Below are 16579 nucleotides of genomic sequence, written 5' to 3'. Positions count from 1 at the left end.
GCTGGCTGTGCACCCTGCATCCTGTGGGGTGGGTGCTGCTGTCAGACAGGCAGCTATCAGCAGATCTGCTCAGCTGAACAGCCCGTCCTGCCAGTTCTCAGTGGTGCTGCTGTTGTCCCCGTTTTTCTCCTGCTGGAAGGAAGGCAGCAGGGCTGTGGGATGCCAGCACATTACTCTGGCTTTGGCACCCGGTTACGGCAGGTTTGGTGAACCTCCTTCTACGGCAGCTTTGTTCTGTGGTCACATATGGGCTTTATGTTTAAAGCACTGCATATCTGAACTGTTTGTGTTACGCCTCTCACAGCTGTTGTGGCTCACTGAGCTCTCTGAAGGATGGCACACTGGGCACAGGCTGAGGCTGGAGCACACACCAGCGAGGTGAGGGCGAGATCCATAGACTTGCCCTTCTTCACAGTGTACCTCACAACCCTGTGTTTAGGGGCACAGCATTGATTATACTCACAGACATCAGGTATTTTGACCAGTTCCAGACAGGCTGGTAGAGAAAACCAGAGAGAGCCAATGGAATAAAGCTGGTAGAGAAGACCAGAGACCCAGTGCAATAAACATGGTCAGGATCTATGCAGTATTCAGCAGCTGCACCCGGGAAAACACCGAGAGCTGATTCAGGAGTAAAGGCATGGGCTGGGTTTGCTGCACTTCACAAGTCTTTATTCCCCACTTTTCGGTTCCCCACTGAAGAATCTGAGCTCTGCATGAAAAAGTCCGTCGGACAGCGCTGGCATAGAGTACTGGGCAAAATCAAAGCGTTTACAACATCTATATCTTTGAAGTGCCTGCTTAATAGTGCTGTTGTCATGCCGGTTGGAGGCAACACTTCTCTTTGCAAGTGAAAGGCTCAGCGGAGCTGGCTGATAAGCGCTGGTGCCCCGCTGTGAAATTGACCCTTTGAACTGGGAAGAATCACTCCAGATAAGCACGTAATGGAATTTTTATCTGGTCTGGCTTTTTATTGCAGCGTGTTTAGAGTTGCCGGTCTTTCTATGCAGCAAAAGCATTTTCCCCTTAGCTCTTGTAGGGGTGTGGATAGCACAATAGTCACATTTTAAAGATGCTGCTTGCAGGCTGGGAAGAAACAGCCACGTCATGCCTCGCTCCTACAGGAACAGAAAGGAAGCGATGACAATATAACCTAAATAACAAACGTATGTTGATTTAAGAGCTAAACTTGTGAAAGGCCGGGCTTCCGAAATCCCAAGGGAAAAGAAAAGTACAAGGATACTGGCGGTGTTGTTGAAGGGCAGATATAAAAATTCTGTCACTCTTATGTATTAAAAAATAAAATAAAATAAAAAGGCCGGAAAATGTTTCACAAACTTCTGTTTTCATTTCACTGTAGAAATAAAGGTTTTCTTCTGCATTAAACCCCACAGGCTCATTTGTCTGTAAAAATATAACCTCTCAACAGCATAACGTTTGCAAGCAGAGCATTGCTGAGCACTGTGTTTCTTCTGTATCAGAGAGAATCTGCTTTTGTTTAAAGCAGGGATCCTACTCCTTTCTAAGCCATAAAACAGAGCCCTTAGACTTTGGGTCTCAGATCCTGGTATCCAAAGAGCAAAGCAGACAACTTCAGACTTGACCTGGTTTGCTGTGTGCTTTGGTCCCACCAGGCCAGGAAGATGAGACTTGGGTGCTGTGCAAAGGCTGCTGTTGTCCGAAGGGAGTGTTTGAATTGTCACGGTGTGTCTGAGCCCAGGACGGCTGTTTGCAGCACGTGCAGGCTGCTTGGCAAATCGGCCCTCACTGGCAGGCAGCACGCAGAATACAGATGGTTTGAGTTTTGAAGCTTGAAACAATAACAGAAGATATGGCTCTATTAAATACATTGATCCAAACGGATTCGTCCTTTCACAGAATAAAAGGAAGCTCTAAGGGTTGGTGTCGTGAAGCAGCGTGGGAAGGGAACGTTGTTGAGGGGGGGAATATTGCTCTGAGTGAAAATTCATCAAGTTCAGGCTGACATTTCTCAGTGTCAGGTTTCCCCTTTGGCCTCCCTGAGATACTGGTGGTGAAAAACCTCTCAAGTAGTTTTATCCCACTTAATTGCTCTTTAAAATTCCTTGCTAGCAATATAGCACCACTGTGCTATATTAATGAATATGTAATTTAAAGAAGGAGGGCAGAGGCTGACATATGGCAAATACATGCCTTAGTTCTGGTAAGCACATGATTTTGAAGATAAACAAAGCTGTTTCCTTATCCTCAGCATGTACTTATTTTGTTTTACTGATAATGAGAAAAAATTAACACTGCTTAACATGATTGAAAACAGCAGTGTTCTCTGAGCTTCATGGCTGTGTGAATGACATTGAAAGTCTTTTTGCTTCCTTGTGTTTAAACTGCAGTTCGCTTATGTGTAAGACGTGTTTAAAAAGATCATCTTAAGTCCAAAAAGCAGTTTCAAATCTCTCCAGTTACGTTTTCTTTTCAGTCTTGTGGGGCTGTTGGAGTTCTTTTGGAATTGTTTTTTATCTCGCTTTTCAAATCTGTGTGGCTTAGTGGTGTTTTTGTTTCAAATTGGATCCATTTATATCAAAGAGTTTCCAAGTAATAGAAGGCCGCTTTAGTGTTTTATAACATAGACGTTTTGCATTGATGTCTGCAGTAATGACTTCCAGCGTTCAGGCTGGATTAAGTCGTATTTCAAAATCTTATCAAGAAACTTTTGTAAGCCAAACAATTGAGAATATAAGCCTGAAAAATGAGAGAGGGAGCAGTGATTCTGCTATTGGACATGGTAGGGGGGTGAAAAAGTTAACACCAGACTTCTCAGAATCCTGAGGCTCCTCCATCTGCCTGAGCCGTGTTTCATTTAGCAACGTGATTCTCCGAGACCAGTAGTTGGAGTGGTCCTATAAAGTGACCGTATTGTGACCAGCACAGAAAAAGCTGTGGGTTGTTTTATGCATTGTCGTTGTTCTGCTGATTAATGATGTCCCTCTGATTTCTTCCAACACCTTTCGTATGGGGGTTCTACTGGCTCAGCTCTTTGAAACAGATGTACGACTACAACAGTAATTAGATTGATTCCAGTGACCAAACCTGGGATTCTGCTGTTCTGCTCTCAGCAGGGCCCAGCAATGAGTGAGAGCCAGGCACAGCAAAACGGGATGGCTGGAGAAGTGGATTCTGATGCTGTGTTTGTCTTCTGGAGAAGAAACTGTGCATGCTGAAATCTTTACTAACTGAATTGCAAATGCTTAGAACAAAAAAAGACATGTCTTGGTTGATTCCTAGTAGCTGCTGCTCTGCGGATGAGCTGAGGCAGCAGTGCTGAAAGCATTTCTGTGATGTTACCGATTCATATTAAATATGCTTTCAGGTAGAAAAAAAAAGAAAACACGCACAAAAGACCCAAACCCCGAAAACAAATCCCAAATGGTTTCCAACAGCAATTTGAATAGTGTCATATTAATTGCTCCACTGTCATTGTGAAAAGCTTTTCCTGCCTCCATTTAATACTGTATAAGTAGCAAAGTGCTGTTTGTAATGCCTTGTTGCACTATTTTACAGTATTGTCAGAGTAGTCTTCAAATAATGAATCTCTGCAAGACAAGATAATGTCACCCCGTCCTTCAGGTGAGGGAAGCTGTCAAAGAACTTACTGGTTCTGCTGAAGATCTGTTAAGAGTTACACCAAAGTGATACTAAACCTTGATCCATGTTCTGGCATTTAAATTTGTATTATTCACTCTGTTCGTAGCTGCTGTGTCTTTTATTAGATCTTCTCTATTGACTTATTAATGCAGAAGCTTTGTTCTGTCTCGCGGATCAGAGTTGGAGAGATAACATGCAAGTGCCTTGCTGGAAAACAGGGCATTGATTTGATGAAGTGGTAGTGGATACACTTACTGCTGCTTATGGTAACTAAAGAAACACAGAGCTGGGCCTCAAGTAGTCAGTGTTGTCCCCAAAAAACTAATGCTCACTGTTCAAGCAGCTCAGTCTTTGCTGAGATGGACCATGTGCTTAATTATCACCCTGCTGTTCAGGGCAGAGATTGGCCTTCTGAATGATGGGATTTGCTTTGGATTCTCATTGAATGTTGTATTCCATATCATGATACATGATATGCCCTGCAGTGTATCTTGCGCCATGGTGCTAATCAACATTCAATACCAAAAGAAGAGAGCAGCTGCTCTGCAGTCAGCATGTCTGAACAGTCCTGCACGCAGCAGGATATCGCTTAATTCACGCTAATGGATGAAGAACTGGCCTCATAACACTTATGCAAATGAGGCTAATGATCAGGGAAGAAATGCAAACTAGTTTTCATTTATTCATAGAGATAGGTATAATTATATGCAATAACTGGATCCAAAAACTTGCTCTTCGGCATTTAGTTGTTGATAATACAGAATGGCTTGTTGCACTGTTCATCTCCTGTGATGTTAATAACTTCATACGGAAGTTGAAGTATGTATGTTCTTAAATTCTCATTGAGAGAGCTGCAAGGCTTAATGAGGAAAAGCTACAGATAATTGCATCTCCTGAACCTACCTCCATCATTTTCACTGTGCAGTAACGGATCTCTGTTGAAATCCACTGCTGGGAGAATCATCATATTGATTCAGCTTCTTGCCCCTATTGTTTTAACTCCCCCGTCTTCTGTGGATCAAAGAGAAATCAAGAGGAGGCAACCTGTCCATTGCAGTTGTGGCAGCTGAGTAATAAGATCATAGATAGGTACAAAGGTCTTATTTTAGCATTTAAACTGGGCTACCCACCCTCTTCTAATTCTCCCAGGCATTCTTCCTCTTCCTTGTTAATGAAATCTGTCGCTCCTCTTGCATGTGTGTCATCTCAATGGTGCAGCTGGTGCCACTTGATCACTCATGCCTTGAAGAATTAGTCAGCCATGGTAGCTGTAGTAGTTGCAATGGTATCGAGCAGGAGTTGATCAAGCTACGTTTTTAACAAGTCATCATCTACTGGGTGCTGTGGGCAGTGTCAAGAACACACTTCTGAACCTCTGTTATGCTACAAGCTAGTTTTGGCTATGCAGATGTTCCCTAGTCTTCCCGGTGTTACGTGTAATGAAGAAGCAAATCCAAATCTCATTTAGAAGAGGAAGGTGAGTAGCACTTGAGGCTCTGTGGTCTTAACACCGTGTCAGCCCATGTCAGTATGGACTCTTGGTGTTTTCTGTGTTTTGATGTAGTGTGAACAGCCCATGGGGTTTCATGGGAACTCTCTGGATCTTTGCAATGGTAACTTGGTCTTGCCAAATATTAGAGGTGATCTATCTGATCAGCATGCTGGGAATCGTTTGAATATGAACTTCCTAACCTAATGGCACTTCAGATTGTTTAGGAAGCAGCTGTAGTAATCAAAACAAGGTCTGGATTCCTCACTTAGTAACTGAATTCTTTTTAATGGAACTGTAGGTAGTGTAACTAGATTGCCTTTTTAAGAGAACCTTCATTTATTTATTATTTTTTTCCTAATGTCTCATTCTATTTAATGAATTCTGTCTTATTTCTGGGAACGGAGCTTCTGCCTTGCAGGAGGTGCGTACGGGACATCTGCCAACTGCCCAGACCTAAGGAGTGATCCTGAACCACACCTCCATCCCTGCTCTTTGTTGGGAAAAAAAAATAATGTTTCTTGTTTTAAAAATCACCTGGTGCAAATTTCAGAGCAGCTTCGCAAGACCAGAGCTGTCATTACGGTGCTGGGAGAAAGGTCCAGGGTTGCTGTCAATATATTGCGTTTACAAAAACAGTGTAATTATCACTGACTCATTACTTCTGTGTAAGAGGGAAGGAGAGTTATGAAGAAGTACTGCTGAAGAGAAAGTAGATGATGACTGAGGAGGGAGGGATGCGTGTGTGTAACGCAAAAATCCAAAGATTACATCAAGTTGGAGAGTTGTGTATATGGCTGTTGTGAAATATTTATTCTCATCTTTCTTCTGCTTACTAATTGGCTGCGAGTTAAACTTGTCTCAGCAACAATTGTTGTAGACAAGAAAGCAAGTCAGGAAAATGTGAATGCTTAAAGGTACTGCACTGACAGAAACTAACACTAAACATGCTGCCATACACTCAAGACTTTGTATGGCCTCAGAACGTATCAGTTGCTAATTCTCAGACCTGTAAAAACATTATCTTGACAAATAAACTGACAAGTCAGCTGTATCTGGAGTCATACGGCAGATGTGACACTCAGAGGTTGTACTTAATAAAACGCTGTTTGTTATAAGGTGGTGTTTTGCCTTGAATTCATAGTGCTATCCCAAATGCTTTCTTTCAAAACCTATTTAAAAGAGACTGAAGCATTGTGTAATGGGTAGGTTGCGTATTTTTCTGCTATCTCGCTTCAAAACTGATCGAATTCTTCCTTAGAAACTGCTGAATTCAAGAAATGAGTCTTGAACTATTTTTGAGAAAGTGTCTTGACACTTGAACAGGTTCCCTCCACCTGTGACTCAGAGCAGACCCTCACTAAATAGTGACTGAGTGTAAATATATTGTTAAATGGGGGTGCAGGGATCCTGCTTATTCTAGAAGCATTGCAGTCATAACTTGCATTGCCACTTGCTCACTTCTGTTACGTTCTGGTACTGTTTTTAAGCGAGGCATTCCTACTTCATGTGTCCAAAGGAATCCATCTTCCTAAGTAAGCTGGTAAGAAAGAAAAGCTGGGACATGCTGACATGTCCAGGTGGGTGTAGTTTAACGCTAGGTGGCTTCTAGCAAACTATCAAGTGTCAGGTAATGTCAAACAGTTGCTGTTTCAGCAGCTGACAGTACCAGAAGGACTTTAGAATAAATGGATGCTTGTACAAAGGTCGCTCATGTCAAGGGTACCTGCTGAGTGTTCTTAAAACAATCTTGACTTTACTGTATGCCACCTACACAAGGATTTTCATTACTGTTGATAAAATGTTTGTTCTGAAAATATGCCTGTTTATTCTTAAGACTGTGCAAATCTTTCTATGAATACAGTTAAGGATGTTGTAGTGGCGTCTCCAGTCTTTTCTGTATTAATGTCATGATGGCGATGAGATGAAGCTTGATATTTAGGGGACCTAAGATAGTTTTCCCTGTTGTAGTTACACACTTTGGAGTTATATAGTTTGTGTGGAAAATCTAATGGCTGCTGGCAAGAGAACGTAACTAACCTGATTTCTTTTTGAGTATTTGCTTAACTGAAATCTTCACTATTATCCTACTGAAAACCAGGAGTAACTTACATCTTGAACAGACATCTTGGACTTGAACTTCGAGTATAATCTACATGAAGAGAGGGAAAAGAGTGCTTTTAAGTCTCCACCACCTGACCTAGCTGTATGGAGAAGGCAATACTTAGAGAAGAAATATGACTCTTTCTAATAGTGCCTTTCAACTATGTCTCTGCTAAATCTGGCTGAGCATGGTGGGTTGTTTCTTTAACTGATGTGGTGGCACTTCTGGCTATTTTGGGGCTATTTTTCTCCTCAGTTCATACCTGTGTATCCATAATCCCAGTGGAACTTGGCAGAGAGAAATGCTGGTGAAGCGATCTTCCCCGGCTTCTGTTTGATGTGGTGCTGATGTATCAGTGTGGTTATAATAGCTACCTACTGACCAGGAGCAGCACCGTCCCTCTGCTTACCTCCTATCCCTCCCTTATGCTGACGATTGCACTCAACTCATCCCACAGTAAACCAGTTCTGGGAAAGAACTAATTGTACTTCAGAGGGGAAAAAAAAGTCTCCACAGCTCTCGTGCAATGAACTTTACATAGAGGATTTAGTCTTATTTTTAAGCCAGCCACAACTTAAAGCATGAGAACTCGTTGTACAGCTGTGGATTAGTGTTTGTATAGCGGGTGTCACTGGGATCCTGCCTAGCCCATGGCAAGCCTTCTTAAGCACGAAGAAAAAGAAATCTTAACAAAAATCAAGAAAGCTGCAATAACAGAAGCAATGGCGTGAACTGGCTGGATAGAAGAGCAGTGCGTGTCTGCAGAGGTGGAAGCCTGCCCAGCTTTAAGGCAGATGTTTCAGTTTGCTGAGCAAGAAGTGAGAGGATTCTTCCTATCCTTGCCTGACTATAATATGACTTAGTACTTACTGGTTGCTTTTGCTGTGCGTTAGACTGGAACACATATCTTTTTTTCGGTGATGCCTTTTAGTAGGGTTGCGTGGCCTTTGGTCTTCACAGCCCATACTGCTGGCAATCTCTCTTTCTTTCTTACAGCTGCTTTACTAAAGCTAACAAAGGACTAATGTGTTGTTACCCATCAGACATTCTTTATGTTCTTACAGCACTGCCTTCCTTAAGGACGGCCTGTGATTTTCATTCGATAAAATAAGCTCAGTAGTTAATGAAGTCATTGTTTGTCCCTTGTGATTGTGGTGTACTGTTTTATATAGGTCTCAGAATATCAGACTGTGCCTTCACTTAGTCTCAATCACCTGTTTTTTCTCCCAAGTGTGGCTTTGAGGCAGGAGCAGGCCATGCATCCCTGCAGCATTTCCTCATCCACAAAATCATACTAAGAGCCCAAAGTTCATTTTAAGGCATCACTTTGTGTCTTTGCACAGATGCCTCCTGTGATAAGCCACCCTCTAGCAGAAGAACCCCACAGAGTTCATACCATTTCCTTTTTTAATCTGAATCAATTTCCAAACCAATTTAGATGAATCGTGATGGGCTCTTTGGAGGCAAGGCCCGAGAATAGGACTTGACACAGATAAGATTGATATCATTCATCAACCACATAGGCTTTGGCATAATAGCTGGCTTAGAAGTACCTCAATAAGCAAACAGTGTATTAGCACCAGCTATGCAACACTTTTCATGTTGCACAACGGTGTTTGTGCCGGTGTGTTATTAAAAAGCCAGGCAGTGATTCCACCCTGCGTCAGCTCAGCTACAGGCAAAGCGTCGCAGGCGCAAGTTATTGCAAGGCACTTGGTAATGCCTCATACAGCCTGGGAAATGGGATGGCAATTAGCTGGGGACGCTGATGCAGCTGGGAGGCCGGCTGGTACCCCGGGATAGTGACAATGGCTGCAGCGGGATTGCAGGTGAGACCTAAAGAGCTGTCAGCCCAGGCAGCTCCTCACGCCGTGTGCAACCCATATCTTTCCTTCTCTGTTGCACATCACCTCTTGTCTGCCTGTCTTATACAGAGATGGCTTTCTCGGTATTTAATTGAAAATTAACAAGGATTCAGACCTGAAGACATCACAGGTGCTGCCACTGTGCTCTTTCTTTGTAGCCTGAAAAATACAGAATAAAACCAAGCAGTGACAGGACTGAGTGGCCTTAGCACACCAGTGACCTCACAGGCCCATGTGAGATGTCTCCAAGCAGCGTGTGATGAGAAGCTGCTGTGCTGCTGCCTGGACACAGTCCCTCAACCACCTCCCTGTCCCCATGTGGGCACGGAGGGAATGTAGTGCAGACAGAAGGAAACCAGGCTGAGTGGGGAGTTTTCACCTATGGCTGTAGATGCAGAGTGGCACAAAGAGGTGAACTTTCTCTGGTGACCCATTACAGTCATTTATCTTTTGGATGTCAGGGTAAGTTCTTCACAGAGAGAGCAGTGAGATGCTGGAACAGGCTGCACAGAGAGGCTGTGGATGCTTCATCACTGGAGGTGTTCAAGGCCAGGTTGGATGGGTCCCTGGGCAGCCTGGTCTAGTACCAGACCTGGAGGTTGGTGGCCCTGCCTGTGGCAGGGGGGGTTAGAACTTGACGATCCTTGGGGTCCCTTCCAACCCAAGCAGTTCTGTGATTCTACAATCCAGAGCTTCATCTGTGCTTTAAAGGCATCCAGTGCTTCAGGTACCTCCTAAGGATAATATATAGCAGTAACATTGTGTAAACTGTTCCTACCTATGAAGGTGTACTTCTGTGTACACCTCATGCTCTTAATCTGGAAGAGACCTAGGGCCAGGTTTGACAGGATGCTTAAGTATCCAGAGATGCAGATGGATGTCCACAGGGGTTTCTATACACAGAAAAATGCATGTATTCAGAATAGGGATTAGGAGTGAACTCATGGCGGCCTACAACTTCTCCCTGAGAGGAACTGAGGGGCAAGCACTGATCTCCCTGGTGACAGCAATGGGACCTGAGGGAACAGCACAGGGCTGTGTGAGGGGAGGGTCAGGTTGGGAGTGAGGAAAAGGTTCTTCATCAGAGCATGGTCAGGCCTGGAACAGGCTGCCCAGGGCAGTAGGGAGGGCAGTGAGCTGACAGAGCTCAAGGAGCATCTGACAACTCTTTCAGACACAGGGTTTGAGTTTTGGGTGGTCCTGTGTGGAGCCAGCAGTTGAACTCTATGACTGTTTGTGGAGGTGTTCAGGACCCTGGAGATGTGGCACTGAAGGACATGGCTGGTGGGCATGGGTTGGTGGTTGGACTTGGTGATCTTGGACGTCTTTTCCAACATTCATGATTCTGCGATCTATGATTCTTACGGGTCCCTTTCAACTCAGGATATTCTATGATACTACGAACATAATTACATTACCCTTGTATTTTTGAACAGCATCTAAAGCGATCTTTGAGGAGCTGGGCCTCTCTTTTTCTTGTGCTAGTGCTGCCTGGCTCAGGGAACCAAACCAGCAGGTATTCGCTGGGTTGGATCTTGCCTAGAACAGCTCAGACTGCCATGGGACTGCATCCCATACGCTGGCCTCTTTGCTCCCTCAAGGTGTAGACCTGGGGCTGCTGAAGGTGGAGTGGGTCTGGGTTCTGCAGAAACACCCTGGAGCTCCTCGCATTGTAGCCTGAAGTCAGGATCAAACGTGCTCTGGTCACCTCTCCTAAAATTCCTTAAAGGCAGCAGTGTGCACCAGGCTCAGGCTTCGGTTTGTGATCAAGCCTTAGGAAAGCAGTTGTAATTCCTGCTCCGTGGACTCTTCTTGCGCTGTCAGAAATATGCAAAATCCTTCTTGGCTTGTTTTGTTTCAAAGTAAGAAACCTGGTTTATTTTGCATAGTTTTCTCATTGAGGTCTCTGATCGAATTAGGACTGACAGGTTTCCTCTTTTTGGTCTCGCCCCCATTCACCTCACTGCAGACTTTCACCTTTCAGAGCTTGGTAATAAATGAACAGACGAGATGATACTTAATTAAAACTCTTGGAGTGAACGTGGTGATGGTTAAAGGGTGTAGAGAGCGATCTCCACTGTTTGTCCATAGAAGTAATCAGGTTTGAGCAGTGGGTGTTTTGCCACCGTCCTACCCAGGGAAACCGCGTCTAAAGCACAAGAGGTTAATGAATTCCCCGCTCCTTGGTCTCTCTTCCGAGACTGCCAACAGAGGTAGCAATTACTGCTGTTATCTCAAGGGATGTTCTGTCAGGTGGATAATTGCCAACTGTGAAACCCAGCTGATACTCGGAGCAAATTTCATGCAGGCCAGAGAACACACGTGGCCCGGTCAGCGGTAAAAGAAAGTTGTTACCCAGACTAAATTTGTGCTAAGACCTTGGGGCAAACGGCTCCGTATCCATTACAGATCCCCTGAACCAGCCGGTTGTTTGAAGAATTAGCTCTACCCAGAGCCAAGAATGTGGAACGTGCCTTAAAGGGCAAGAAGGTTTGTGCTTGTCTTTTTTTAGAGGTTGTCTTTTTTCTGAGGCAACTTCTGCAGCGTAGTTTATGCTTCAGATAAAAAGCGCGTACGCCGTCGTATTTGTTGTGTAAGGAACAGAAAGCCATAGCAACGCAGTTGCTCCTGTGGAAGGAGCCTGCATCAAAAGAGATAGATAGCTCAGAAATGTGCAGATGCCCCGGGGGGAGTTACAGCAGTCGATTCCTTCGCCTGACATTCAGGGCTACAATTACGATCCCGCACATGAGCGCTGAAACAGCAAGCTGAGAGTTTAGAAGAAGAGTTGAAAGCGACTCGACTGCTTGAAACCCCTTGGTGGGGCGCTGTGGCGGATTTAACAGGAGTTATACTGGGCTCGATGGCACTTCTGCATAAAAACCAATGGCTTTACTGATGCGAATAGTGCTTTTGGGACACGGCACGGGCACGTTGTACAGGGCTTTGGCCTTACGATGGCGAAGCTCATTGCCCCGCAGCCCCGGGGCACGGTCAGGCGCCCTACAGGAGGAGAAGGCAATACACGCAGACAGCCGTTGTTTAACTCGGCCTCGGAGCGGGGGAGGACAAACGTTATTCCTGACGCTTCCATTTCTGATAGCGGTGTGAATGGAGCGGGCAGATGTTCAGCCGGCCGCCAGATGGGGCCGCTCGGCCCCACACGCCGGGATCGCGCCGTGTCAGGGTGCAGCCGCTTCTCGGCGGCCCGGTGTCACCCCGGCACGTCTTCCTCCCAGGGGCCGCTTGAGGCGTCCCCGAAGGCGGGGGCACGGCGCTTTCTTTCCGTTCCTTTGGTTAATACAATAGTTTTCCCGTCCTTATCAGCCCGGGCGCTCGCGGAGGACCGCGGGGTCAGCCCTCCCGGAGAGCACAATGCGGGGCGGGGTGGGAAACCTATTTCCAGCACGATCGCGGGCGAAACGCCGTCGGTAAAACGCGGTTCTTCGTGGCCGCGGCGCTGAAGTTGGCCGCCGCGTCCCCAGGGAGCTCGGATCGGGCTCCTCCCGGCACGAGAGCCGAGGTCGCCGCCGGGAGAAATTCCTGCCCGAATTCCTGCCTCCTCCCGCAGGAGCCGGGGGGACGAGCGCTCGGCGCCGGGCTCCCGTTCCCGACCGGGGGATGGACCGGGGGGGGGTGCGGTAGGGAGGAGAAACCGCGCCCGCCCCGGCCCGCGGCCCCGAGGGGGAGGGCGGAGGACGGAGGGCAGGGGCCGGCCGGGCCCGGGGCGGGGGGCGGCCCAGGTAGCTCGCAGCGGGCGGGCCGAGGAGGGGAAGGAGGAGCCCCCCCGCCCCTTCCTCCGGGTTGCGCCCGGCGCCGGGGGAGCCCCGCCGCAGCCCGAGGTGAGCGGCGAGCGGGGATGCTCGGGGCCCGGCGGGAGCCGCGGGACGGGGCTCGGGTTCGGGGCTCGGGTTCGGCCGGCGGCGACGAGGTAACGCGGGCGGCGGTGCGGAGCCGCGGGGGCGGGGATGGGAGGCACCGCGCCGCCGGGAGCCGCAGCCCGGCCGGGTGTCCGGCCGTCGGGGCCGGGTGTCCCGCGATGAGCCGAGGCGCGTCCGTCGGAGGAGGCCGCGCGGAGTCGTGTTCGTGCGGCTCCAGCCCGGTGACTGATGGAACGATTTGTCCGAGTGCTCTCCCTGGAAACTTGTCTCAAACGGGGGCTGCGAGCCCTAACAAAGAAGGGTGTTGTTCGGGAGCCAACAGGTGACGGAGTGAAACCTGAGCGTGTGTGTACACTGCGGGGAAGGCTGGCTGCAGTTTAAAATAGAATTAAAAAAAAAAATCAATGGGAGGCTGTAGAAGGCGAGATTTAGTCCTCGCTGAATCCGTGCAGCCCTGAAGGACGGGGCTGGGGATGGAGGGCTCGGCCCGGGGACAAGGGGATGAGTTCAGCGCTCGCTCCCCGGGTCCGCCCGGAGTTGCCGGCCCGGTGCGGCCGTTCGCACCTGGAGCCGCGTGTCAGTGCGGGACTCTGCGGCCGTCCCGTAACGTGCATTGGAGCAGCCTTGGAGCAGCCCTGCGGTGCTTCCCGTGCGGGGTTATCGCCGCCCCGTGCCGCCTTTCCTCCCCGAACGCGGGTAGAGGCAGCGCCGAGCAGGTGAACGGGCTGCCCGCGCTAATCTTAACTCGCCCAGCCTTGGTTGTGTGTGTGTGTGTGTGTGTGTGTGCGATATGCATCTCGCATCCCCTATTGCCTTGTTAACAAGCGTTCTAACAAAAAAAGTCGTTAAACAATTTGCCCTGCAGGACAGAGTAAAACAGCGGGGGGTGGCCGAGGAGGTGTTTGTCTAACCGTGCTCGCAAATCGTGACCTCTCCTATCTGGTCAGGGGTGACGGCGGAGCGTAATCAGTGAGCTGGAAATCCCAGCACGGGGAGAACCTTCCTGCGGTGTGTGAGGGCTGTGCTCCGTGTTTGATACCCCCGTGTTTCACGCTTGTAGTTGGGAGCGCAGTTTAGCTTTGCTTCTCCTAAGAACTCGGTCCTAGTTGGTCATTTTAGTGCAAAAAACACACGTCATCATTGCTTTTCTTTTTACACCGAATTGAGCTGTTTAACTCGACGATGTTATCCATCGCTGTCAAGCTGCTGGCCAAGTATCTGCCTGGAGAAGAGAAGGCTGCGGGGTGACCTCATTGCAGCCTTTCAATACCTGAAGGGAACCTACACCCAGGAGGGGAGTAAACTCTTCGAAAGGGCTGACAATAGCAGGACATGGGGAAATGGATCCAAGTTGAAGGAGAGAAGATTTAGGTTGGATGTTAGGGGGAAGTTCTTCACTAGGAGAGTGGTTAGGCCCTGGAACAGGCTGCCCAGGGAGGTTGTGGATGCCCCGTCCTTGGAGGTGTTCAAGACCAGGTTGGACGGGGCCCTGGGCAACCTGATCTAGTAAAGGTGTATGTTTGGTGGCCCTGCCAGGCAGGGGGGTTGGAACTACATGATTCTTGAGGTCCCTTCCAACCCGGGTCATTCTGTGTATCTCCTTGTAGGCTGGGAAGCTTTTTGCTGTGTGAGGTGGTACTGGAGCAGAATTGAAGAGAGCAAAGCAGAACTCGCAGTGTTGTGTAGCTGTGGTGGCACAAGAAGAAAGACGACCACCTTAATACTCATCCCTCAGAAAGAGCTTATTTTTTCAGCTGTTGTTTATGTTCATCTGAATCCTCCTTAGGATGCAGCCATTTCAAACAGCGCGGCTTTGAAGAAGCAGTACAGTTGGGGGGTGGGGAGGAAGAGCTTTGCAGCTTGGAAACACAAACCAAGTTACACTGGGGCAGGAAAGGAAGGATAACTTTTAAGCAAGTGATTGCTGGGATAGTTGGGTAAATAGCTCACTGTTGGCTGTGCAGTTTTTAGGGACCTTGCTGTCAGCAGCATCGGGATATTTGCAGCGAGGCTGTGCTGCTTTATGGTGCGTTGTCAGGCAGTTGTTAGCGCTATGGCAGCCTATTTCTTTTAAAGTGAGCACTGTCCTTTGAGTAATTTGGGCTTGTTGAGGTTTATGCACCTCGCTTTAAACACTGCCAATCACCTGACCTCAGGGGGAGCACCCTGATGCTGAAGTTGTTTCTTGCAGCTTGAGATCAGGTGTGTTGCTCCTTTATTCCCTGCCATTCCTACTGGCAGCCCACGCTGTGTTTGTGGGCCTGGGGATCTGCCCTGTTCTGCGCCATAGGAGCAGGTAAAGGTAACCCAGGCAGCATCAGTCTTGGTGGAAAAGGAGCATGTCCCATCTCCAATGAAAGCCTTGTCTTTGGAATTAGGCAGCTATCTCGTGTTTATGTACCTTTGGTATGCTTGAAATCCTAACACTGCTTTTTTGCCATAGAGAAGTAGCACGTAGCCTTAGCGCTCAGAAATCCCCAGGAAAGCCGGCAGGTCTGCACAGGGTCACAGTTATTTATTGTTCTTGTCAGCTGGAGAAAGCAAGGCAGAGCAGTTAGCCTGTGATCCCACAGAGAGGCTCTGGAGCCGTCCATGTTGAGCAGTGCCGCGGTTACCCGGTGTGTTGGTGCCCCAGCACTGCAGAGCTGACAGGCTGAATGGGATGTCAGGTTTGCTCCTTGCTGCCGTGGTTGAGGTCAGGCTGCCTAGTGAAGCTTTGACAAAGGTGCTTCATCTTGTGGCTCCTTTCACCCATGGGTTATTGGGCAGGAGGCAGCTTCTGAAAAGTGGCAGCTTGATGAACACAGCTTCTTATGACACAATGCCATAGGAATTGGAAATACCAGCTCAGGCCTCAGTGAGCGGCATTTGTTGTGAACCAGGCGTCCAGCTGCCTCTGATGGGGGTTTGTGAGGTACCACATCTGTCATGGAGATGGCTGGATTTTATTCTTCACAATTATTGGGGTTTAGATGATGGGGACACAAGATGCCAACCCAGCCCTAGCATCACTGTCCTGCAGTAGGCAGCTCTGTTGCTTGGCTTTTTTGCTAGTGGTGATTTCTTATAACCATGTGACAGTATCCTCTTGTTCCTCCTCCCCCGGCCTTACAGGCTCTGTAACAACAAATGTACCTGGTGGCTGACTTCATTCGCACCAGGAGGTGGGCAGGGACACAGTTTGGCATCACTTGCTGTCTTGTCACCTGTTTCCAAAGGAAATTAACTCAAGGAATGTAATATGCACAAGGATGTCTGCCTTTGCATTTTAAGTACTCAGGATGGAGCTTCTAGATGCTTTTTCTTTGATTCCAGTCATACTTTGCCTTATCAATAGACAGTCCATGACTTTCTGTCCTTGCTTTTCTAACAGTACGTAAGACAACAGAATTCAGTTAACATGACTGATCTCTATGACTGTCCCATCACTGACAGTGCACGTGTGTAGCAATGGCTGGAGTCTGATTGCCACAACGTGCCCCATACCTCACAAGCTCTGTAAGAAGCAGCTCGTTCTTAAAGGGGAGGTTGGCAGGTCTGCTTGCCCCGTAAGATACACAGTAAATCTTCACTTGCAGTGCAGCCATGCAGTGTAATAATGTGTTGCCATCTCAGCAGC

The 16579-nt window shown here is 47.8% G+C and overlaps 1 protein-coding gene across 5 annotated transcripts in view; it reads left to right on the top strand.

The window, feature by feature from the left end:
• The window catches only part of PRICKLE1 (prickle planar cell polarity protein 1), a 56657-nt gene that overhangs the window by 28519 nt on the left and 11559 nt on the right, over positions 1-16579 (top strand). Inside the window, exon 1 of one of the 5 annotated variants that reach the window (XM_015854677.2) lies at positions 12743-12921. The exons of 3 other annotated variants lie outside the window; for them this stretch is intronic. The gene's annotated coding sequence lies outside the window, so the exon portion shown is untranslated. Of the gene's footprint in view, positions 1-12742; positions 13011-16579 lie in introns of those variants that run through there. One more of the 5 variants, XM_015854695.3, reaches the window with a different exon arrangement.

Source organism: Coturnix japonica, chromosome 1 (assembly GCF_054131305.1).
Source record: "Coturnix japonica strain WE chromosome 1, WE-NBRP24, whole genome shotgun sequence".
Lineage (NCBI taxonomy): Eukaryota > Metazoa > Chordata > Aves > Galliformes > Phasianidae > Coturnix > Coturnix japonica.
The sequence above is the reverse complement of the archived record's forward strand: the minus strand, read 5'-3'. Positions and strand labels throughout refer to the sequence as shown.